The 23,596-nt window shown below is 40.2% G+C and overlaps 1 protein-coding gene across 1 annotated transcript in view; it reads right to left on the bottom strand.

Annotated features, from left to right (window-relative positions):
• The window catches only part of HTR1F (5-hydroxytryptamine receptor 1F), a 104,387-nt gene that overhangs the window by 5,168 nt on the left and 75,623 nt on the right, over positions 1-23,596 (bottom strand). The window contains exon 3 of the mRNA XM_057389931.1: positions 3,998-4,118. The gene's annotated coding sequence lies outside the window, so the exon portion shown is untranslated. The remainder of the gene's footprint in view (positions 1-3,997; positions 4,119-23,596) is intronic.

Below are 23,596 nucleotides of genomic sequence, written 5' to 3'. Positions count from 1 at the left end.
TGCTGAAATGAGTTCTTGGTTGTGTTCTGGGGATGCACATCCTGTTTTCTTACCAAGAAGAGTTTCTGAGTACCCTGCAGACAGCAGCTGAATTGGAGTTTCCAGCTTTTACTGTGAGCGACAAGCTCTACTCTAAAGGGGATCAGGGTTCATCCTCTTGTGAGTTTTGACATGCAATTTCTTATGTAAGATCTACTTGATGAACACCAAAGCGGGGTTTTCTCAGACAGATTTTTGAGTATAGTGAGTTTCACTTGTGTTACACTGGATGCCACATGTAGGGAAATATGTGAAATAAGTRAATAATTTTTCTTTCAGAAATTGAGTCTCATTAACATAACTAAAGCTTTTTGATATTATGCTGGAATGGCTGTTTATAATCTTGGACCCAGCTCATTCACTTGGTTTGATATTCTAACTTGGGCAATGCTACTTAATATGATACTGACACAGAATGTTTTTAGCACTGGTTGACCAACATTTTATTGAATGGAAGCACAAGCAGAGGAAATGTATTTTATGTGGTGATATTTACAAGTGCTGAGCAGATTCTTGTSCTATGCATGAGCTGATCACAACATGTGTGTGCTTTCTGTCTGTGTTCCTTTCTCTGAACTTGAAATATACTTCACACACAWGTAAAAATAGATCTTTCCTCATGTCAGTGTCACCTTAAAACCTTCTGTATCCATACTAATTACTAGTTTGCASATATTTTTGTCTTTAGCTAGCTGCYTTCTGGGGAAAGAACAGGCACATATACTATTATCTGGTGAATGTTCAACCTCTGCGAAATAAATCTTCTTTTTCAAGCTTGTATAAATACATGGGGAAAAAAAGTTTATTGGGAAAAACTAAGATATCAGTTGACATTCAGCAGCTGATCAGACTTTAAAACAGTTACTCATTATGGTTAATTACCTTATAAATTTCTGACTCTTGGCTATTAGTCCTTAATTACAAGCAAGCAAAAAGCAATTTAGAGCTAATGAAAGCTGATTAATTGCATTTGAAAGATTCTTCAGTTTGAGAGTGAGGAAGATAAGATAGGTAGGTTGTAAAACCGATGTGTAGGAATAGTTTTCTTAGTGCTGCTGTGATTTGGGGGATTTCTGCAGGAAGCACTGTGGCAGAAATCACAGTGTTGTCTTTTATTATTACCTTTTCAATACTCAGTTGTTGYTGGAAAACTCTGGAAACACTTGAAATTTTGATTGCATTATATCACCCTGAATTTAAGGTGGGTGAAAATGGTACCTTATACTTTATTCATTATTTATTATTATTTATGATTGTTGAACAAGAGCTGTGTAAACAAAGGAAGCTGCTGTTCACTTAAGATAGCATGTCTCTTATCTTGGATACAGGAACATTATTATTTTTGAGGAATTAGCCACTACTACAAATCTTCTTTCCTTCCTTAACAGATTGGGCCTGTTAATGTAAGTACTGAATGCAAGTACTTCCTTGTCTGTAAACATACATATGCATCGTCCTACTGATCGTGTTTACAAGGCTTGGGTGAAAATGTCTGTGCAGCCTTATCACAGAAGWAAATATTGAATTTGTCTAGTGGCCACACAAGGAAAATGGATGTTGTTGGTGCTCCACAGTTTTTCCTGAGCATGTGTGTGTTATGAAGCCCGTAACCATTTGTGACCATTACAAAATAGCAATGTGACAGCTCTTGTTCAATAGCATTAGTCTGCCCTTCCAGATTTGGAAAACAGTGCTACTGTGCCTTTGAGTAAACCTGGAAAATAATCAGAAATGCCTGTTGCTGGAGAAATGTGGCTGGGAATGCCTTTGGGAAGGGCATYATCAGTCTGCTGTTTGGGGTTCTGAATGTAGTCTGAACTGCTGAAAATGTACAGCTCTTGATTTTCGAGCCTCTTTCTTTTTAATTTTTTTTTTTTTTTTTAACATTGGCAGGGAGAAAACTTGCTGATTGGGGTTTAAGGACTGCTTTTGAATAAAAGTTTTCTGTGTGTACTGGGAGAGGTGGGAGAAGGGAGAAGCTTTTTTCCCATGTGAGTTCATTAGCAAAATGTGTCTTAAYTGGAAAACAGTAACAGTAATCAGACAGCAAAATGAGCTGAACATGGGGTATTTAAACTGCCACAGGCAGCAATAGCAGCCCTTGTGCTTTAAGTAAACACAAGGTTGTGCCAGGGGCAAAGAAAGCTCCTGCTTTTCCACCTTCCACCAGGCTTCAGCTGGCTTTGAAATGAAAGGTTTCACTTGCCAGCAGGAGTCCCTTGCTCTGTTGGTCACCCTGCCAGCTGGAAAGGCCCAGMTTTCCTGTTCTGTGGAAACTGATCCTACGAGCTTCTTTTCCTGATGAAAGGGAAGACTACGCTTATTTTCAGCTATGCTGTTTTTATCACCTGTTTCTGTGTAGGCCAGCCACATCCTCACAGAAGGTAAGGCTAAAATAACCATMGAGGGATAAAGTAGTTATAAATACCAGCCTTGCTTGGGATCTAAAAAATTTTATAAGGCTTTATAAGCTTGTAAAAATCCTTCTGAATGTGACTGTGTCTTTAGATACTAACCAAGTGATGAAAATTAGCTTGATCCATCATGTTAAATGTGAGTAGAGGGAAGTGTTGGYCCTTTGGATTAAAAAAATCCAGTTAAGGAGGTTGAGTTTGTACTCAGATCTGATAGAGGACATGTACTTTGAGGTTGAACCCTGGTGTCCCAACAGAGAAGTGAGGGTGGAGGGACACTTTCACTTGGTTCTTAATGTCCTGTTTTTAAATTCTTTCCTCCCAATAACTTTTGCTAAGGCTCYTAAAGCCACAGAGCATCCCTGGGCCAAGGCAGGGAAGGTTTGTAAGAGAAGTCACTTGCCAGCTGACGGCTGCTGCAGCAAACCTGCCTTTCATGGAATGCAAAGTAGATGTCTGTCAGCAGACTGAAGTGCGAARCAGAAATTACAAGGTTGCCAGCTCTGCTTACCCAGTCTGCGTTTCTGCATGCTCAAAATCCATTTTTCCCCTCTTTTTTCCCCCCCATGTCTGCAACTTGAACAAGAAGTAGAGTTGTTTCCAATTCTTAATCCATCAGCAAATATTTGTATATGCATGCTGAAGTAAGGCTTTGGATTCCCAGTTTGGGTGATACTRTCTCAGTCTGTGGGACTGAGCACATTCTGGACCTGAAATGTATTGGCAGCTGGAGGAATATCTTAAAAGCTGTTTAGATTTTGCTGTGTGAGTCTCCACAAACTGGAGTTATTTATAACTTCCACTTGTAAAAGGTCACAACAGACCTAGAAACACAGACGACAAATAACTGCAAAATTGCAGATAAATCAATTGAATTAATACCAACTAAAGATAATGTGGAATTCTGTCTCCCAAGCACGCCTCAGAAGCATGGGCAAATAAACAGGCTTTGCAGCATGCCCTGAATATCAATATAACATAGGAAGGAAACAAATCTGAGCCCTGGAGAATAGGTACCTACAGGTCTGAGCACAGGTACTCTGATTTCTTACAGAATGGCAAAGAAAAATCCATTTCTGTGCATTGAACATGGTTTTGGTGCTTTTCTTAGCCGTTTTACTGTCTTAAAAGTCCTTCTGTTGGCAAAATGATGTGCTGCAGTATATTTTGTGTCAGGCACAACAAAGATGATACTTGCTTTAATTTTCTGCATATCTCTTTAAATTCTTTCAGCCAGCAGAAATAATCCCAAATGGCTAAAATAACAAAGTCTGATAGAGTTAGCCCTAAAAATTGCCACCCTAAATGTCTGCTCTGTCACATTACTGCTCCWGGAGCAAAGTCAGCAGAGGTAGGTAGTGCTTCCACTGAAGCAGCTGAAATGCAAAGTCTGAAGGCTTCCTTGAGCTGCCAGGGGAGGGGACCTTACCCTCTGCCACTTGATGCTTGCAGAAGAGATGGAAGCACCAACTCCAGCAGGATTGAAGATAAAAGAAAAGCACTAAAATAGCTCTTTACTCATCTCCCTGGTGTAATTAACTCACCTTCACGTTCTCTACTGTACAAGCTGCTGTGTGCTGGCTGTGACTCCTTTGGCACATCTCCCTCCAGCAGGCTTTGGTCCTTGCTTCTTTACTTCCTGAGCATCACCAAGTGCTCCATGTTCTGCAAAATACCAGACTCTTCAAGCCCAAACATGACAACTCCCCAGAAAAGAGATTCCCATGCTTCTGTCACTGCAGGGCAGCTCCTTCTAGCCCCTGGCATTTCAGAGGTGTCACTGCAGGTCCTGCCCGGTGCCTCATGAGCTGATTTTAAGCTGAGCTGGGTAACCTTGGGCAGAGTGCTCAGCTAAGCCTGTCTGGGGAGCAGGATTGCTGCATGGTGGGGGTCAGCCTGTGATTCCATTGCTGTGCTCTCTCCCTGTGTCTCTAGCAMTGCAGTGTAGTCCCAGGCTGCTTGTCAAGCCTGCCTGGAGGATCCCTGCCCTGCTTGCTGTCATCTACCATCTTAGCTACCACTGCATCTGCTTATGTGGAAGAATGTGATGTTCAGAGGGTAATTATGCATTCCTTGCTGCCTSTAACGTTGAAGTTAAGAGTTTGGCTTTCTGTCTCCTTTTGGAAAATTAGTCACTCGCCTGTGTTTGCTCTTTATTTCATGTCCCTCTGCCATCTGTTTAAATCTAGCTGAGGGGTGTGGGGGAGAGAGGCAAGCCAGCTTCTGGGAGGGGCGAAGGAGGAGTGGCAAGAACACAGGATGATGGACTTATTTATATAACACATGACTCCTAAATCTAGCCTCAGTTTTTGGGTGGTCACAGAGTGATCCTGTTATGATTTGATAAKTTTTGGCTGGAGAAAGCAAAATTTTTTTTTCCCTATTCATAATTCTCCAGAAGAGACARCAGTGATGTGTTTCCATAATTCATTAGAGGAAGGGATTTGGTTTTCCTCTCTTATTTGAGGCTGGCTCAATCCCTAGTCCAGATTTCTCAGGATAGTGCTCTGGCTAGTTGTTGTTGTATTGTACATGTTGTAGAAGAGCCCCAGAAGATCAGGTCCTGGACAAGAGTGCCCATGGGAGCTGATTCCTGCCATCTCTTTTGCTGCTGATGTTTATAGATGTTTRAATAAATAAATACCTGTAAGAAAGAGTGTCTGGGCACCCCATCCCTGAGTATGAGCTCACACTGAGCAGAATGGCACACTCATGATGGGAAGTGTTCTGTATAAATAGACAAAATCCCATGTAACCGTACGGTCAACACCCTGTCCTTGGAGGTACATATCCCCTTGGACTTGTGGCTGGGATCTGAACTTGAGCCCTCTATAACATAAGTGCTTCACTCACCTCCTATCCCTGCTCTTTGGCATCCATCCTTTGTTTAGTTTGGATCTAACATGCCTGAAATGGTTCCATTCAACCAAAAATTTTCTGTATTAGGAAAAGTTGTTTAAAATTTTTACTTTAGTCCTATTGAAGAAAAAGCAAGGCTCCTGCTTGTTTTTATTTGAAGGTTTGTTTTTTTTTTTTAATTGATTGACAGTGAAAAAASTGACTAATTACCCATTTTTAATCTAATTTGTACAACTAGTTTCTTACTGTGCAGGAGTGGCTTGTTTTCATTGTTATCAATTAAATATGTACAGGGGGCTGAAAATGCAGAATGGCTTTGCTTACRTTCCAAAACTCCCTTTTCATGTAARGGCCTGSAAACCATAGGAATCMCAGAGCAGTGCTGGAACAAGGASGTTGAGAGGCAGTTTTAGTTTGGTTGAACAGTCGTAAAATGCAGCCTTGTTTCTCCCACTTCCCACTCATCCTTATGCTTTGAGGCCATGTGTTCTTTGACAGCCCTCTGCAAACACTTGTGTGTGCAGCTGTGAGTCCCAAACCTCCTTCACTGGCAGGCCTACATCCGAAGCTCTTTTACAAGAAGAAGGTTCTGTAACAAAACAATATTTTCAAGTATGAAAAGATGCCTGGAAAAGATCTCTGTTTCAGTCTATAATATGAGAAAACATAATTTTCAAACTATATCCTGKTTCAACAGTTGGTGATTTATTTCTCTGCTGTGATCACCAGGACAGCTTTGATGGAGAATTGGTCTCAGAAGAGTTTGCTGGAAGAGGAGTGGAGGTGACACATCTTTGTGCTCCTCCTCTGCAGCAGGGATTTTGTGTGACACAAGAGCAGCACAACTCTGTGGCTGATCACTTAAAATTTGGGAAGATGGCAAAATTCACTTAATCTTTAATCTCATCCTTGCCTAGTTTTTGGAGACCAATGCTAATTTGGATAGTATTTATCTTACTGTGTATTTCCCAGTGTTTTTCTCTGTACTTCTTTTTACCATGTCATTTGAATTTGTTCTAGCCATCGCCCAGTCATCTTGGTGACTGAAGGTCTTCCCCTGGATTTTGTTATCCAYAGGGCATGGAATAACCCTATCAGATGTAAATTCTGCTTTGGGTGTGCCCTAAACAGCACTTTTCTAACATTTCCTTTATCAGGACTGAGACAATTAAGGTTATTTYCCCTGAATGATAATGTACATGTAGCCTGGCCAAGAASTACTTCAAGCAAAACAAACAAAGYAGTCCTTAAAGCTGATGGCTTTGGAATAGGGAGGGAAATTAGGAGCATCAACCTTTTAGAGGAAGTAGAACTCAAAGTGATTTTTTGCCCAGTCTCCTTGGGAAAGACAGAGAAGAAAGAATCTCCATGCTTCCAGAAAAACAGGAAGAATTTGGGGGAAKCTTTCTCAAAGTGGTGCATCCATGGGAAAGGATTTTGTTCTGGAAGGACATTTGTTTTTTTGTTTCAGACTAGGCTTTTCTGTCAGAAGATGCCAGGCTGCCTTGCCTTGATGACTTGCRCACTTAGGTTGGGGGCTGTCTTTCCAAAATTCAGAATCTGTGCCTCTGAAGTTAGGTCTATAGTAAACAGGATGTGATTATTTCTATACTCTGCATGGGGTGCCACACTGCTGGTAGTACAATACAGAGCTATTCTTGTATCTGCTTTCTCCTGCATGGAGGCAGAGCATTAATGTGGGCAGGGAACTGATCAGACTTTACATGAGCATTGCAGGATAACTAAGAAGTCCTCATTTTCTACTTTCATGTGCTTTTCCAGTTGGGTGGAGTTTTTGTTGTTGTTTTTTTTTTCCGTTTGTTTGTTTGCTTTTAATTAATTTTAAGGGATTTAAATCCTAGCATTGACACAAAGGAATATTTTAGCCAGAAGAATTATGTTTTCTCAGTGAATTGGCATAAATGCTAATGGCAGAAACCCCATTTGTTTAAACCATCTGTGTCTTGAGATCTGGGATGCAACTACGCTGGCAAAACTTCTGCAGTGCAGACTGGGCTTTAGCTTTCATCCTATTCAGTTTTCAGCTACTCTGCAGCTCTTGAGCATGCCTTTCTTTCTCTTTACTTCAGTTTCTTATTGCRTTGCGATGCGATTCTCTTTAAAAGTACTGGTTTTAAGCAGAATAAGTTCTAGGACATCTTGCATGAAATCAAATGCATGGTGGGGAGAGTACATCACATGGAAAAGTTGTGAGTAGCACCTGAGGAAGTGGAATGGCTGGGAAGGAGGGCTGCTAGAGTATCCCCTGCTTAGTGTTTGCATGTGTCTGTATCCCACAGTGCTGCTGGACTGCATTGAAATGATACAAACAYAGCAATTTCTGTGAGGAGCTAAGATGCATCAAGTAGCACATGCATTCGGTGAGGTGGAAGTCAGCGTGTGGGATTCCTGAGATTTCTGGCAGGTTTCCTTGGCTCAGTGAGTGTCTGCAGCAGTGAGGGTGAGAGGAAGGCCAGCTGGAGCAGCTGCCACCGGGCCAGACTGGCAGCTGGTCTGGAAACGACTGGTGCGTGGTCAGGACAGAGAGCCCAGCAGAATCTCCCAAGATCTTATTTTCGCAGAGAATGTCTGTCTTTGTGATTAGCTGCCATCACAGCATGCTGAATAATTCCTGGAAACTTTCAGCCTTGGGTGTATTTTCTGGGGTACAACACTTTCCAGAAAGCTTGAAGCAGCAGGACAGTGTAGAAAGTGYCCAAACACAGAAAGAAGGATTTATCTTCCTTAGGAAGCTTCCTGGATCTGCCAGGTCTCTTGTTGTAGATGCTGTGATTACTAAATCAGATCTTAAGCTCTCCAGCGCTTTGTGAACTCATTTTCATTTCTGATAGGAAAATAACAGAGTGTCACAGACAACTTTTTTTCTTTATATAGTTCAGATGTAGTTGTGACACTTGACATACAGCACAGATGACTGTGAATGGCTCCTTAAAATTTWAACAGATTATTCAGAATTAATTATGAAAACCAACCTTATAGTTGTCCCATGAATTCAGCACAGATATYATTATCTAAGATGATCACCCAGCTTCAGTTGGCTTCTCATTGATAAAGCAGCTAAAGAATTTTGAATGATAGCCTAAGGAAGTATTTCCAAATAAAATTGTGAAGGTTTTTTTTTTTTTTTTACAGTTGTTGATTTTTTTCGTCTTTGAGAATCTGTTGATGTTGGCTTTCTAAGATCTTTTAAAACATAACTTCGTGATTATGAAACCCTTCAGCACTGTAGAGAAGCTTAGGTACAGCTTTAGGGATTCTTGTAGGCAATACTTCAGCTTTTAGTTTACTGAGTATGAAAAACCTAAGCAGTTTCAAAAAATGGTTGTGCAGATCTGGCTTTTAGATTTAGATTGTACTCATAAAGACGAAATAATTCTGGCAGCTGATTTCCACTTAAGTTGTATGCTGAGTAAATGAAAYTTGTGTATTTATATGTTTTATATGATAAAAATGTTTCTTTGAAAACTTGGGGAACACTTGCAATATATTTCAGTGTATTTCACAATGACAGTTTAAAAGAAGGTGTTTGACAATACTTGCACCTGAAAATGTGTAATATTGGTTTGGTGGTGAAAGGAAGCATTAAACAGACCGTGTCTAATTGCCCAAATCTGCACAAGACACATCAGTGCTCTGAACTGCTGTAGGAGAGTTCAGAAATCCTCCAGTGGATTCTCAGGAATTGTAGGCTTTCTATGGCCCCTGTCGTTTCTCAGAGAGATCAAGATTGCAAGATGTGTTTTCACATAATAGCATSGTAAAAAGCAAGAGTAAAGGACAGGGGCAAATGGTTAAAGTGCTGATCTTCAGAGACRGGAAGAGGCCTGGAAAAATCAAAGGTGAGCCCTTGCTTCTGCATCATCTGGCTTGTTTTTCATGTCTCGGAGCAACATAGTGCTTAGCAGTGTTGGAAATGCTGAGTTCCTTTCCCTGGATTGCTTACAGCCCAACTGTCACATCAGGAAGCTGGAGGATTTCCCTATGGACTATATAGCATGCAGAATTATTTTTCTACCAGGAGATTGGAAAAGACCAAATTAAAACTTCAAAGCTGTCAGCTCAAAAATGCTCTTTCAGTTTTAACCTTTGAAGCTACTGAAATTTATGGAAAAAGGGTTTTAAGGTTTTAACATCAATGTACTCTTGATAATCAATAAGAATTATAGCACAGGTTCTCGCACTGTTGGCCCTTGTGTAGGTACATTTGTATATATTGCATCACATTTTTCACATCATGTCTGTATTTATTATTTTAGGAAGTCATAATGGAAAACTACATATCCTTAAGAATTCAAAATTCTTCTTTGCTCTTTGAAGTTGAAGATCGTTATAATGTTAACTCTTCTGGAATGGAGCAATGAGCAGATTCAGGCAAGTGCCCACTTGTGTACAGTCCCWTGGATATTTTTCCTCATTTCAGTTTTTCACATTTTTGGCTACTAAATACTGGCATTGCATTCTGTAATTATTTTTCTTTATTTTTTCTTGGTTGGTGAGCTTTGGGGTGTAGCTAGTTCATATATATAAAACATTCCCCTTCCTAGTCCCAAGGTTTAGAGCCTTTCTTAGAGAGATCCAGGTGKTTTCATATACGTGCATTAAGAGGATGCTCTCTCTAATCAGTTTGAYCTGAGTATCAAGGCTTCAAGTAAGACTGAAGAGAAATAGCCAGTTCACCAGCTGTTGGAACAGGAAAAATGAATGGAAAAATGAATATGTGCCAGCATATGAAGAAATTATATGTATTTTTACTTGGAAGCTCCATCTCATTAATTCTGGGATTTGAGGTTGAAAAGTTCCAACACTATTAGTTGCAGATTCCAGCTCTGCTGTCACTTGACCTCTACTKCAGGATTCTTATCCTTTCTGATAATTCAGATGGATTGTTTTAGACCCAGGCAAGCAATCACAAGTATTTTCTGCCTGCAAAAAATTTATTTGARTTTCTTTGTTCTCTCTGTTTCTGATAATGCCTCCTAATGAAACAAAAAATCATTAGGAGCTAATTTAGGCAAACAGCAAACTTTATCCTAAAATCTTAGAATCCATTGTGTGGTAAACAACATTATATTATACACTTTCACATTTTCTTTTGATTAATGCAATATGACCTGGTTTGACGACAATATTGACTGTCAGTATTTCCATTCACTAAATAATAGGCAGCACTGTGTGGAAGAAAACTGCAAAGACATAACCACTTATTCAACAACTATTCTAAGTCCAAATTAAAATTTTAATTTGGAAAATACAACAAACAGCATAGGAGCTTTCAGAGAAAATTTGTGATTAGGGGTAGTGTTGTATGAGGTAAGAATGTTCCAATGCACTGAAGTCCTTGTTTCTGTATTATTTTCAGCTAGTAGTAGAAAAAATGCTGCAGACCTTTAAATGCCATGAAGCTTTCCCTTATCTCAGTTGGAGATAAGATATTTTGTGGCAAGTAGGTGCAAAGGAGCACTGAAGAAAGAAGCAAAAAAACCCCAAGCYTGAGGAAAAACCCAACCAAATAGAAAATGACAAAAAAACCACCACAACAAACCAACCCCCCAAAATAAAATTTGACTACATCTTGCAACCATCAAATATGTCACAGGATCATTAGATTAACCTTTTGTTATGATGAAAAGCGTTGCTGTAAKATGTTTTTCAGCTGTATTTAATGGGATCAGTAGATTTATGCTCCTTATTACGTTGAAATGGATAATTTTAATTTAGATAAATGGATACCTGACATAGTCTGTTGCTGTGTTTTGTTTTTTTTTTTTTTTAATATAACTGCTGCTTTTATGTTGGCTTCTGACTTCTGTGATGATTAACAGATAATTACTTTCTAATTGCAGTGGTGAGCAGTTGGATGGCAAGAAGAAATGACGTTCTTTGTGTGGATGTTGCAGCAGGAATGGTGGAGCTGGTGTCCATGTGGGTGAGAGTAGCTGCCTCTGCCCAGCTCAGAGAACTCGGCTGCCCCTTTTTGGTTTGCCTCTGCCTCTCCCACTTGCCCTGCAGTGTCCAGGCAGGGTGATGGAATACCTGCTGTTCCTTTGTGACTGCTAGGAAATTGTGCTTCGTAATATATTAGGAGATGGAGATGAACAAATGATTTCTGTGTCTCTGTATTAAAAATGAGCAATCCAGCACTTGTGCTTCATAAATATATTGAAAACTGTCAGTTCTACAGAAAGTCCTGGGATGGAAAGATTGAATTAAGGTGTAAAATGCACTTAGGCTAGAAAGTGCCCAGGTCAAATAATCTGTTACAGTTTCCAGTTGTCCTTCCTTTGGTCTGAGTACATGCTAATTYAATTTCATCAAAGGTTACTCACATGTCCTGGTGTGGAGTGCCAGTAGTGACCACCAGAAAGTTGTGCTGCAGAGCCACTGGAAAATAACACTGCTCAGTATTTACAGATGTCAGCATGGTAAAATGCTTGCACATCGCTCGAGGTAACCTTTTCAAAGATAAGTGATGATCAGAAATTTCGGTCTCTGAAACAGTGAATGGTTGAAGCCTCACGGAGCTGCTATCAGCAGCACTGTGTTTGGGGACACAGCAGGTCCCCCTTCTTCTCTCATTCCCTTGTGTTTCGATGATAGAATGCAAGAAAAAGGGGGTTTGTTCATCAGATGCTTTGAACACAAAGCAGTTATTTATCAGCCCTTTCCCCCCAGTAATTTCCTTACAGCTAGAAAAAAATAGATGCACTCCAGCCAGGGGCTCCTTGCCCTGTGCCACTGATGGTCTCATACGTTTTTTTTCTGTGTCTGGCTGAACAATTGCCAGATCAAGGCTTAGGGTCTGTAAGCCTTAATAGGTTTTAAGGTAAGAACTGTTTGATTGTTACTTAATAATGCATTTTTTCAGCCTAACATGATTAAACATCTTTTACTGCTATGATAGTTGTTACAGAATATACAGAAGGAGGATATTGAGCTGTCTTTGAGTTACAAGAAGGTGGTGTCTTTGTGGCTCTTGAGCAACGAGGTGCTTGTGACCTTTCTTTCAACTGCTGGGAGTGTGCTTTCTTGAGTTTTTGTGTGGGTGAGAAGTGTGCCTGAGAAGGAAGCTGGGCTGCGTCAGTGACAGTATTGTGCTAACAGAAGCCTGCAGAATAATTGTTGAGAAGAGACATCCGTTTAGGAAATTGGTAGCAGGGGGCTCCTCATTTGCTTGACTCTGTGGCACTACAAAATTATTTTCCGGTCTGAAACTGAARCAAGTATTTGGATTTTTGACTGCTGCTGTGTGAGACACTTGTAAGAACAAAAATGATAACAACAGCAGTTACTGCTCAGGCTTCTTCCTCTGCATGTGTTGGCTGCATTGCAGGTTGCCAATAAAAGTGGTGTTATAGATTGCAATGGCTTATATGTGGGAATAGGTCTTTTTATATTCTCAGTTCACCATGGAGAATGTTTACTGCGCTTGTACTTTAAAAGCAGTTATGTAAAACCAGCAAAAGGTGTGTCAGAGGAAAGGCAATTGACTTTGAAAAGTTTTCATAAGCTGTGTTATTAAGTATTTATCTGTGTGGTCTCAGAGCAGGTAGTTTGAAAAGTAACTGCTTTTAAGAATGTCACAAATGCTGCTTGGGACTGCTGGGAGAGCGCTATTTGGATCATTTATCTATCAAAACAAGAGACTGATGAGCACAGGAACTTTCTTCTGACTACAGTAAAAATGTCAGTCTGAGCAGTTCTTGCTGTTTCAAGCCTATGCTTTTCATTTAGAATTCTACTGCCATTTGATCAGAACATTAAAGTAATGTTCAAATTCTGTGTCTTGTTCAATCAGGATATTTTTTTATTCCTAGCTGTCTGCTACAGATTCTAGAGAATTAACTATTGAGTTGGTAGAGAGTGAGGGATCCACATGCCTCCTTCTGGACCTGGTTTTGTGGTTAGAAATTATATTTTATTGGCTATAAAGAAACTTCTAGTGTTAATGCTATAATTATATATACGAGAGTTGTTTGAAAAGACAACAACCATACTGCCTGTATTTATTGACTTTAGCCAAAAGTCATAGATTCAGCTGCTTGCTTTTCTTAAAGCTCTGTTTATGACCAGAGTAAAGCTCATAAAGATCTCCTGTTCTCAATGAAACTGGATAAAGAACCTAATGTACCAGTTTCTTGAGAAAACCTTTCAACATCTGGATGACTTCCTGCATACTTTTAAAGAACATTTTATCTTGCCTAGATATTTAAATCAAATGATGTCAACTTGAGGAAATGTTATACTTAAGTATATAAAATTGTAGTGATTTGAAAGAATTAAATGTAGGTAAATAGCATTTCCCTCATCTATTATGTTGCAAACAGTCAGTAACTGTATTTGTCTGTTTAATTSTATTTTCAATATTTAGGTTTAATGGTGAACCTGTTCCTCTAGGCACAACTGCAGTTTTCCTGTCTGTACCTATGGAGTCAATGAAATAAACCTTTCTATCAAAGAGGTGTAGCCCCTCTTTCAGTGCACAGAATTATGACACTAATAATGAGTGTCAATGGAAAATTTGCACATGTATAATTTTAATTGTCCATTTTTTATGTGTTTGGGCATCTGGATTGCCAACCACACATGGCACTTAAATTTGCCCTTGGGTTTTTTTTTTTTATTAACCATTCAGATATTTGATAAGATTAGCAATAGAATGTCTGTGAGTAGGGAGAGAAGTTGAGTATTTCCTGGCCTCCCACTTCCTTCCTCATCTACTAGAAACACAGACACTAGTAAAGTTAAAGATAAGGTCTTGCCTTTTTGCTTTAGCTTCAGAGAAGTGTAAAAAATGGATGACTTAATGCCCCAGGAGAGGTAGAATAAGTACTTTCCTTTTGCTCTAGTGGCAAAAGTGTTTTGAAGAAAATCTGAGCTAAGTCCCCTGTTTCACAGAGCTTTTAGAATATCTTTCCATGCAATTTGACCAAATGCTCCCATTTGTCTGCCTTTCCCAATCCATACCCCTTGGCAGCAGCGAGTTGGTCACATTTCCTCTGCCAGTCTCTGCACAGGCTGAGCAGTGAGCACTGTCCATTAGTTCTGCAGCAGAGAACCCAGCAGCAAATCCTTCCTGATGCATCTCCTGGGGAGGAGATTTGCTTTTCGGGTCCACTGCTTCTGATCTGTCAGGTAGAAATCCAGCCTAAGTGCACTGAAAGGTTACAGAGGACTTTGTGAGCTCTTGCTTGAACTTCACAGGGTGATTTATTAAGCCTGGAGAGCCATATGGAAATGTAATGGGAGTCCAGGATGCTGAAAAGCTGTTTGAGACAGGGAGCTTGCTATTGAGAATGACATACTGGTTTCAATGGCACTTTGCATTCATAAGGTTTTCCATCTTGAAGCAATTATCATTTCATCCAGGTGTGGTACTGTAGAAGGGTTTTTGAAGGTGTAAGCTGGACAGGGTGCAAGCACTTTGCACCAGTGCTTGGGAGCCTTGATGGGTGCACAGGGTGAGCTGAAATCAAATGCTGATTGATCCTGTTAATTGATCCGCCACAATCCCCCTGCAAAAAGGTGCCTCCTCCCAGGACAAGCCATCTGAGTGCCTTAAACTTCTAAGAGSAAGAATTCMGACATGGCAAATCAACATGTTCACYATKACTTGGATAAGGCTGCAGTAATTTTCTTAGTTGCTGGTGAATAACAGAGGAAAGTATAAATAAGTTAAAGTCAATTTAGCTGGTCAGCAGCTGAAAAGTTCTCTTCAAGTAAAGCCAGTGGAAAAATTCTTTAACTAAGTACTTCTTGATGTGCTTCAGGATAATAAGACAGAAGGAGKCCCTTGGGTTTTCTTCTAGCCACAACAGAGGTACAGGTTGAAGATCTCTTACAGAAAAAGATGTAGCTCAAGGAGGTATCCATGAAAGATAATTTTTTGTAGAATTTCTTTCCAAGTTTTATTTTCTCTAGTAAGAAAATAGTTTTCTTTTTCAGTGATAAGAGTATGGCTGAAAATAACTGTGCTTCAAAGGGCCACAGTCTCCTTCTCAAGTTAACTTGGTGCTTAACTTGAAAGTTAATTCCTTTTCCATTTCCAATGGCTAAAGTTAAACTGTGACACATATTTGATTCCAGTGCTGTTGGCAAGACCTTTTGTTTGAAAGCAGTGGGACCAGAAAAAAGACTTTTCTGCCAAGGATGGCAGATGACCCAGCACCAGATGAAGCATCACCAGTGTTGTCCTGGGGTAGATTATCCTTGCCACACGCTTGCAAATGAGCCACAAAGAGATCTGTCATTATCCTTTGTGCACTGGGCACCTCAGGAAGCAAAATATTCATGTGGAGTTCAGGAAGGAAAGTTGGAGCAATCTGTGTCTGTTTCCAAGCACATTGAACATTGTCAGCTTCCTCTCTTAGGCTGAGCTTTACCTCCATGCTTTGCACTGAGTGAATTTGTGTTTCTTAGCAGAAGCAGCATGAAAGATTAATTATAAAAGAAAGCATTTTTTTTTTTTTYTTTTGCTGAAAGGTATCCCTAAGCYGAAGTTCCTGGTAGTGGAGAAAGATCCACACTTGATGTGTATTCTTACACGTTTGCACCTTTCTTGAGTGTATGGACAAAATAAAACCGGGTTGAGTCTGTCTTTGCACTGATGCCACTGGACTTGGGAACTGGGAAAGTGAGATCGTTCCCAAACTGACCTCTCTGTGTTCCCTCTGGGAAACTGCCATTTATAAGCTGGAGAGGAATGGCCCTAGCAGCTGCCCATATTATAAATACCAAAGGGGCAAGCTTCAGGGAGCACCCTGTTTGTYCTGGTCAAAAGGATGAAATGTCATCACTCAGGAGGTGTGTGGGAGTGACAGCTGCTTCATGCACCTCTGGCATGGCTGGAGGTGGTGTTTGYCTTCCCATTCCTCCTTCATCTGTGAACTGTGGCTTGAAAGCCCCATGGRGAAGCTCAGAGAAGCTTTTCTCCCAGGAGGGCCTTCTGCTGTGTTCAAAATTAAAAAAGTACCATGCTGGACCATTAGAGAGCAAGCTTGGAAGTAAATTACGACAGATRAATTAGCTACGAGTGCCATTCAGAGAGTGTTTTGGATTGAAATAGGCACCTAAGAGCATGAAGCAGTCTGTCAAATTATTGAACATAAGGATGAAGAATGGAGGAAGTCCATTTTARTACACATGTTCAGCCACATTAATTAGAGAAAACTGATGATTTTCTTCTGCTGGGAAATGTTGGGTCTGTACTCTCAAAAGAAAAGCAGCTCTTTAGAGGGCAAACTCTTCAGCATGTCATTGTCTACAGGTTCCCCTTATGATTGTGTAACATTTCACTACCTGTGTGTAGTGAAATCATGTGTCATGCTCCACATTGAGAGGAAAATAACATTTTAAATCACAAATGGTGGGATTTAACTGACCAAATGCAGCCATCTAATCCTTGTCACCCCATGCAGAGATGCARTCCTCTCTAGGGCAGAGTTATTCTCACCCTTAAGAAGCTGTGACTTATGTCTGGAAGTGCTTTTTTTCTCCCTAGGGATTGTAAAGGGAGCCTGGTAAGACTGATCAGATACAGCAGTGTGCAGTGTGGCCCTCTAGAGCTAAAGGAATTGAATCCTGCCCAAGGTATCAACAGCAGAAAGTTGACAGATAAGGTTTCCAAGCAGAACATTTCTTATGTCCATTGTGGTGTTACACAGAGAAGGTTGTAGAAATGCCATGAAAATTTCAGAGCTGCAGTGGCTCATCAGTGAAGATAACCAACAGAGCAGCGCATGCAAGGAGCGCTTTTTAGGATGTTTGTAGTAATGTCAACACTCAGATGACCTCTGCTGGGAAATTTATCCCATTGGGGTTCACTGCCCCTCTTTGTAAAAGGTAACTTAGTAGAAAAGCAAGAGAACTTCAGCTTCATCTACTTTTAGCATGTCTGTGTAACTCTTTACTTATAAAATAGGTGTTTTCCTATAATACTTCTGGCATTAAAATTCTCCTTTTCCCTCTCTCTTCTAGTTGGAAAATCATATATGGTGCCACATGGATTTTATCTTACTGGCGATAATCAGTTTGTCATAAATGAGAATATGGAAATATAAGATGTGAGGTAATGGCCCAGTTTATGGAACTAAAGAACTTTTGGTGAGTCTTCAGCAACATAATTATGATCTCAAAGAATTTATATATTTTTGAAATGTACCATGGACATTAGGATATGTTGAGGGCCTGTGTCTAGCACAGCAAGAGTGTCTATTTTATATAATACAATTTATATTTTATATAATATTTATATAATATTTTATATTATACTRTAAAAGCACTTCTAACTTCAAGGACATGGAACTGCAAGCTGCTAAATATATTTTTTTTGAGCCAATATGTGTCTCTATAAAGACAATGAATTGTGACTGCCTTCTCATCTTGTGCAAAGAACAATAAGTCTTAGAGGGCAGRAGCTTTAAAGATTGGTACTTAATTAGGAAGTGTCCTAAATGAAAAGTCAGCATTTTAATGAATTTACTCCAGGATGAAAGAAGTGTCTCTCAAAGGAAATTGCAGCAGATGTGTGACTATTTGGGTTTGCTGGGGAGACCTTGGCATTTGAAGGCAGAGAACTTTAATTGTGAAGCATTTGCTTGGCAGTTTTGAACAATGTGTCTATGTGCAAACACTGTATGTGGATATAAAATGGAAGAATGTCTATAAACACATAGATATATAGGGGAGTTTATACTCACAGAAAGTCCAAAAACACTCCCCCTCCAAAAAAAAAATAAAAAAGGAATAGGCATCTTTCCTTGTAGCACTGGTGGGTGGGAGGGAAGGTGGGAGCAGAAGTTACTGTAGGGTTTTGTGAGGAATCAGCATAGCCTGAAAGGGACACCTGGAGCCAAAGATGGGACCCCAGTGCCAGGGCTGGGCACATAAAAATCATCCTTTGCTTCCTCCTGCACTGCTGGTGGGACTTTTGAGAGTTTAATGCATGTGTAGGTCCTTGACAAAGCAAAAGCTGGCAGGGTTGGAGGGGAGAGGGTATCTCTTTCCAGCAGCTGKTCCATGATCCTCTCGGACACCATGGCTTGGTGTTCCCAACTCCTGGATTCCAGCCTGCCCTGTACCAGGAGAGGTTCAGTGAGGAGGTGCCTGTTCCTCCTGCCCTGCTGCCCCCATCCACTGTGCCCATGGACCCCAGGACAGAATTTTGGGGAGGTCTTGGAGGGCAGGCTTGGATCTGTCCTCCCCCTGTGGATTTTGGTTACCTCACCCTTCCCACACCAATGCCATTGGGAGTCATTTCCAATAACTCTCACATCCTCCCTCCTAAGTGATCCATGAATAACTTGGAAAAGCTCCTTTGGCCCATTATTTTAGACTGACTGTTGTGAGTGATGCCACTGTGGGAAGCTGGTACACAGTGTCTCGCACTCTGTTAATGACCCAGCTGATCCAACATGCTGGTGCCTGCAATGGGCTTCAAGGGACTTTGATACTAATTCTGTGTCTGAAGTCATGTTTGTTCCTAGCATTTTTTGTAATTGAACAATTAYAGAAAGTTACTTTTGGTAGTGTATGCTGCTAGACTGGCTGACTGGCAGTTTCAGATCAGTATAGACTAATTTTCCTAAATCAGTGTAAAATTAAGTCAAGCTATGTCCCATGTAAGTTTATTCCTCAGTTCACCCAGAGACATTTCATAAATTTCACTGCAGGAAGTGTCCAMTTGAGTTGTCTAAAGTTTCTTGCCAGGTTCAAAATGACATTAACTCTTTTACCAGCATAATGGGGGATTGTTGAAGAAACATCTGTTCCAAAAGGCTTATCAGATTTTTACCCCCTCAGCGTCAGATTAGTGTTGTCTTGTTCATTCGGCTGTGCTGCCTGACAATTTACTGCAATTTTCTGGTCATTCTTTTGACCTGGAGTTTGGGATTTCAAGGTTTTAACTACTAGATTAGTAGGAAGCATTGGTTTAGTAGGAGAGATGTATTTCTTGCATCATAGTACTTTTGATAATACTGGTAAGCAAATTTCTTTATAATCAAGTAATGCAATGAATGATTTCTTCATAATCAAGTGATGCAATGAATGTTTCTATCTGATAAGAGTCCTCAAACTGCTGCTCCATACATCCTCCAGCTCCTGCATTGCAATGGCAGCTTTAGGTATGGAAAACTTTGAGTGTTCRTGCAGTTATTTTGTTTTTAGAAAGGATGGCTGGCAGGGATTTTTAAGTCTTGTGCATCCAGAAACAGAGGAAGTTTCACTTTATATGGTATTACTGCTCACCTTGCTATATCTCAGCACCAGCCCCTGCTTGGCCTTCCTCAGACTGGTTAATTCCTTCAAAATGCTCCCAGAATTGTCTGCCCCCAGGAGCCAACAATTATGTGGGTGATCTCAAATGACATTGGGTTGTCACGTTAATTTTTCTAATTTTATGTATATATATTTATATCAATATAGGAAAAAAAAATACAGCCTTGTTTATATGAATTCCCTGCTGATTTCAACAATTACAGGATAATGAAGGTGGTCTCCAGACATTGTTTTCCTTAGAGAACACTCCAGTCCTGTAGAATTCCATCTGGGATACCACAGTGCAGTTTTGACGAGCAACAGTTTCTGCAATAATCATGTTAGTTCTGCAACAATGGTATTGGTTCATTAATAGAATATAAATTATACAATTATTTTATTCTCTCTATTTCAAATCCTGTAAAAATAATTTGTACAAGAAAGCTGATTAACATAATGCTGCAGCATGAAGTAGTAACAATAAGTGTGTAATGCATTTTCTTAGTAATGTCTTTTTGTTGGTGATAAATACATAGCTATTTTTAGAGCAGCAATTACGAGACTTATTGCTTTAATTTTTGTGGGAAGTACTTAAGGATGAACAATTTCATTGATATAATAAATATAACCTTGCATATAGCTAATGTGAAATGATTGGGGAAAGCGAGATTATTTGAAAGATTTTTTTCTGCATATGTACAAAGTAAGTGATCCTTAAGGAGAAATAAGGATAGAAATCTGCTAAGGAAGCATGTTTTACTGGCTTGATGATTTTTTTTTAATTTGCTGGACTAACGGTTTTGGTGAGCCATTAGGTGTCTAATGGAAATGTTTAAAGTAACTATTTTTAAGTGACATTTTCAATAGCAAGCCATGTAAATCAAGTACCAATACTGTATGCAAAGCTGTTAACAGAGTTCATGTGGTACACAGTGAGCTGATTAGTGGCACGTTTTCTGTTTCTGTAGTACATTTGTTGAAGGTTGAGGGTTCGTATCCTAATGCACTGTGTTGTAGTAGCTGGATGAGATGCACATGGGCCTATTTTCAATATGAAAGTATTCATTCTGCATGTCAAAAACAGTCTGCTTAGGGACAGGAAGAAATTTTATCTCAGGACCACTGTCAGAAGCTGGTTAGTGCAATTTTGCTCTAGTCTCCTCTCCCTGATGATATAAAGTGGTTGGGATAGGGAACAAGTCTGGAAACCCTAAATCCATSCCAGTGCATGTTTTTAGAGCAGGTCAGTGAAGTGTTTCTAAGTCTGGGTGCACTGATACTATTCAGAACTTGAACAAAAGCGGAGTGAAATAAAGCACAACTTACTCATTCTTTGAAAGACTTGCACAAGTTCCTTAACAGACAGAAATCACATAGCTTGTGTTTTGAATAAGGCATCAAGAAATATGGGGGTTGTGACTGACAGGTTTCAGTCTTGAAAATGGCAAAAGTTTGAGCATCTTTCAAAAAAGACTTTGAAAGTAAGAATGGTTGAATCATGCATGATAGCCAGTTTGAGGTGCAGAACAAGATGTAGCTGTTTATAGTCCTTTTCAAAGGGGAACGGAGTAAATGCACATAATGCTTTAAATACTCCTCTGTCTCTGGGGATATTAAAGTGGCCATTTTGGGAAGAAACAGAGAAAAAAAAAGATAGATTTCCAGGTCTCTTCCTACTACAGAGAAGTACTTGTTAAAAATAACCATTACGTTTCTTCCTCAACAACTCTAAAATAGGAGCAGCTTTGCCTTGCATTCACATCACTGCCGTCTCAGCAAGCACAGGTGCAAATATCCAGCACTAGGGCCACTCTCCCTGGGGATGCTGCTGTCGTGTATTTCCTCCCCAGCCCYTCCTGCCTGTCAGACTGCACTTCTCACACAGCAATTTCTTCAGCGTTACACGAGGTGCTTTACAGAGGAGCATTTAGAAGAGCAGAACAAACACGAGTGATGCCTTTCTGGAGGCCTCTGGGGCAAAAGCGTGATTCAGAAATGGGCAGGCTGCTCATGGCGTTGCAGAACACTCCTCCACAGTGTGGGGAAAGTGTAACTAATGCTGCCTTGMGGGTGAAGGGGAAGTGTCAGGGGAGGAACTGAGCTGCACTGGAAAGTCAGGGGACCACTGGGCTGCATCTGTCAGAGTAGGGATCATGGCAGCAGGTGTGCTGGGATGAGCCACAGCCTCCCTCCCTCCGTGCAGATGGTGGCAGCAGCCAGCCCAGGGTGGCACTGGCTGTGTTTACCTCTGGCAGAGATAAGCTGGACATCCTTGGCAGCCTCATGTCCTAGGAAAATGGGGATACTTAGAGTAATAGCTGGCTGTGCCTTGCTGTGGTCAGTGGAGAGGCAGGAATAACAACACACATCTCTTGGTAGCATCAGTTCAGAACTTTAGTGACCAAATGGCCAAGCAGCCAGAAACTTTTACGGAGCTTAAATGAATCATGCTCTCTTCCTATCTTAGCCCTAAATAGTTGGGTGAATGAAAGACAAGGTGCTACACAGAAAATAGAAAGTGTAGAAGGTGATGAATGCTTCTTGTTCGTCCATTTTTTGAAATGTGATGAGACTGTTGCCATAGAAATGTTATTCTCTTCTCGATACAATGGGTGCCAGTTCCAGAAAGCCATTGACAGCTGTCACAAACAGCTTTCCATGAATTTAAATACCTCAGAGTAAGGGAAAATATGTCCTTATAGATCAGATGCTGTAAGATTTGCTTTTGCTTAGGGGAATATGACTGAGCAGGGCATCAGCTGTTACATATGGTCTGCAAAGTGAATGTAACGCAGTTTGGTTCTGTCGTAAACAAAGAACAGCATATGTTTTCCAGAAAGAAATTAACTTGCATCTCTTAAGACTGTTTTGATAGACCAGAACATGCAACTACCTTGATTTACACTGCCAGACTATAAAGCTACATAAATTGATTCGTTTCAGAAGACAATTTTGGCAGTTTGAAACAATATTCTCCATAAGAATAAAGTGCTCAGTGAGAAACAGTTTTCAAGTGTAAATAGTGACAGATAGCCAAACCATTATGAATACAGCCACTAGTGGGTGTATTATGAAAAATCAATTAGCAAGAAAGGGGCTTTTAAATTCTTTTTATGGCCAACATTCCTTATCCCAGTTGTGTTCTCAGGTATGGCAGGAGATAACAGCAGCTGCTACTTTTTCTGGTTAGCACTTTGTTCTGCAGAACCCAGTTGAATACAAACTCCTTTGGGCAGAATTTATTTATCAGAGCAGTGGAAGCTGAGCTGCCCCAGAGGAGACAGAATGACCTACACCAAACAGCCAATGGAAACAATGCCTAAGAAAATGAAGGCTCTAAAAGCATTTTGCAAATGAAAGAGGCAATTCATGGATACATTTAGCAGCTCATGGTGTTGAGAAAATGTTGGTGGTCAGGCATTATGGTTATAAGAACTTGTTTATTTTATTCTGAGATGAGAAAGATATGAAAAGTAAGTTATTTTATGTAGGGAAATCCCTGTATGAAAGACTAACTAGACTGTTACAAATTAAGATAGGGCCAGTTGATTTCTTTTTCTCCAGAGCTTTCTGGACTGAACAGCATCCTAAACAGCTTTATAGCAACTTAAACACTGAGACTGACTTAACTTTTTTAAAGAGATTTGCTGTTTTCCTTTTCTGATAATTAAATTTGGGATTAAATACAGGAGAGCCAGTAGTAATTAGCTGTAAAATTTATCTGTCCAGGTGAATGTCTTATGTAACCTACAGAGTGCTGTGCTTACTAAAAACCTGAGATAGGAGGACTGTAACTTTGCTTCTCCTGTGCTGCCCTTCCACTCTAAAGGAACCTGTCTGGCCTATCACATCTTAAAAATTGAGGGTAGGGTAGCTGCAGGCTATTTATTAATAAATGGGAAGACTGAGTCTATGTAAGAGTCTAATTCAGAGATTTAGTGTTGCCTCATCCTTTCCATGGAGTCTGCCCAACACCATAAATTGCCAAAATATCCACTGCCCCTCTGATG

The sequence above is a fragment of the Malurus melanocephalus genome, unplaced genomic scaffold, assembly GCF_030028575.1.
Source record: "Malurus melanocephalus ecotype Western Australia unplaced genomic scaffold, MMel_1.1 scaffold_21, whole genome shotgun sequence".
Taxonomy (NCBI): Eukaryota; Metazoa; Chordata; class Aves; order Passeriformes; family Maluridae; genus Malurus; species Malurus melanocephalus.
Note: the sequence above shows the minus strand (reverse complement) of the source record. Positions and strands in the feature narration are given on the sequence as shown.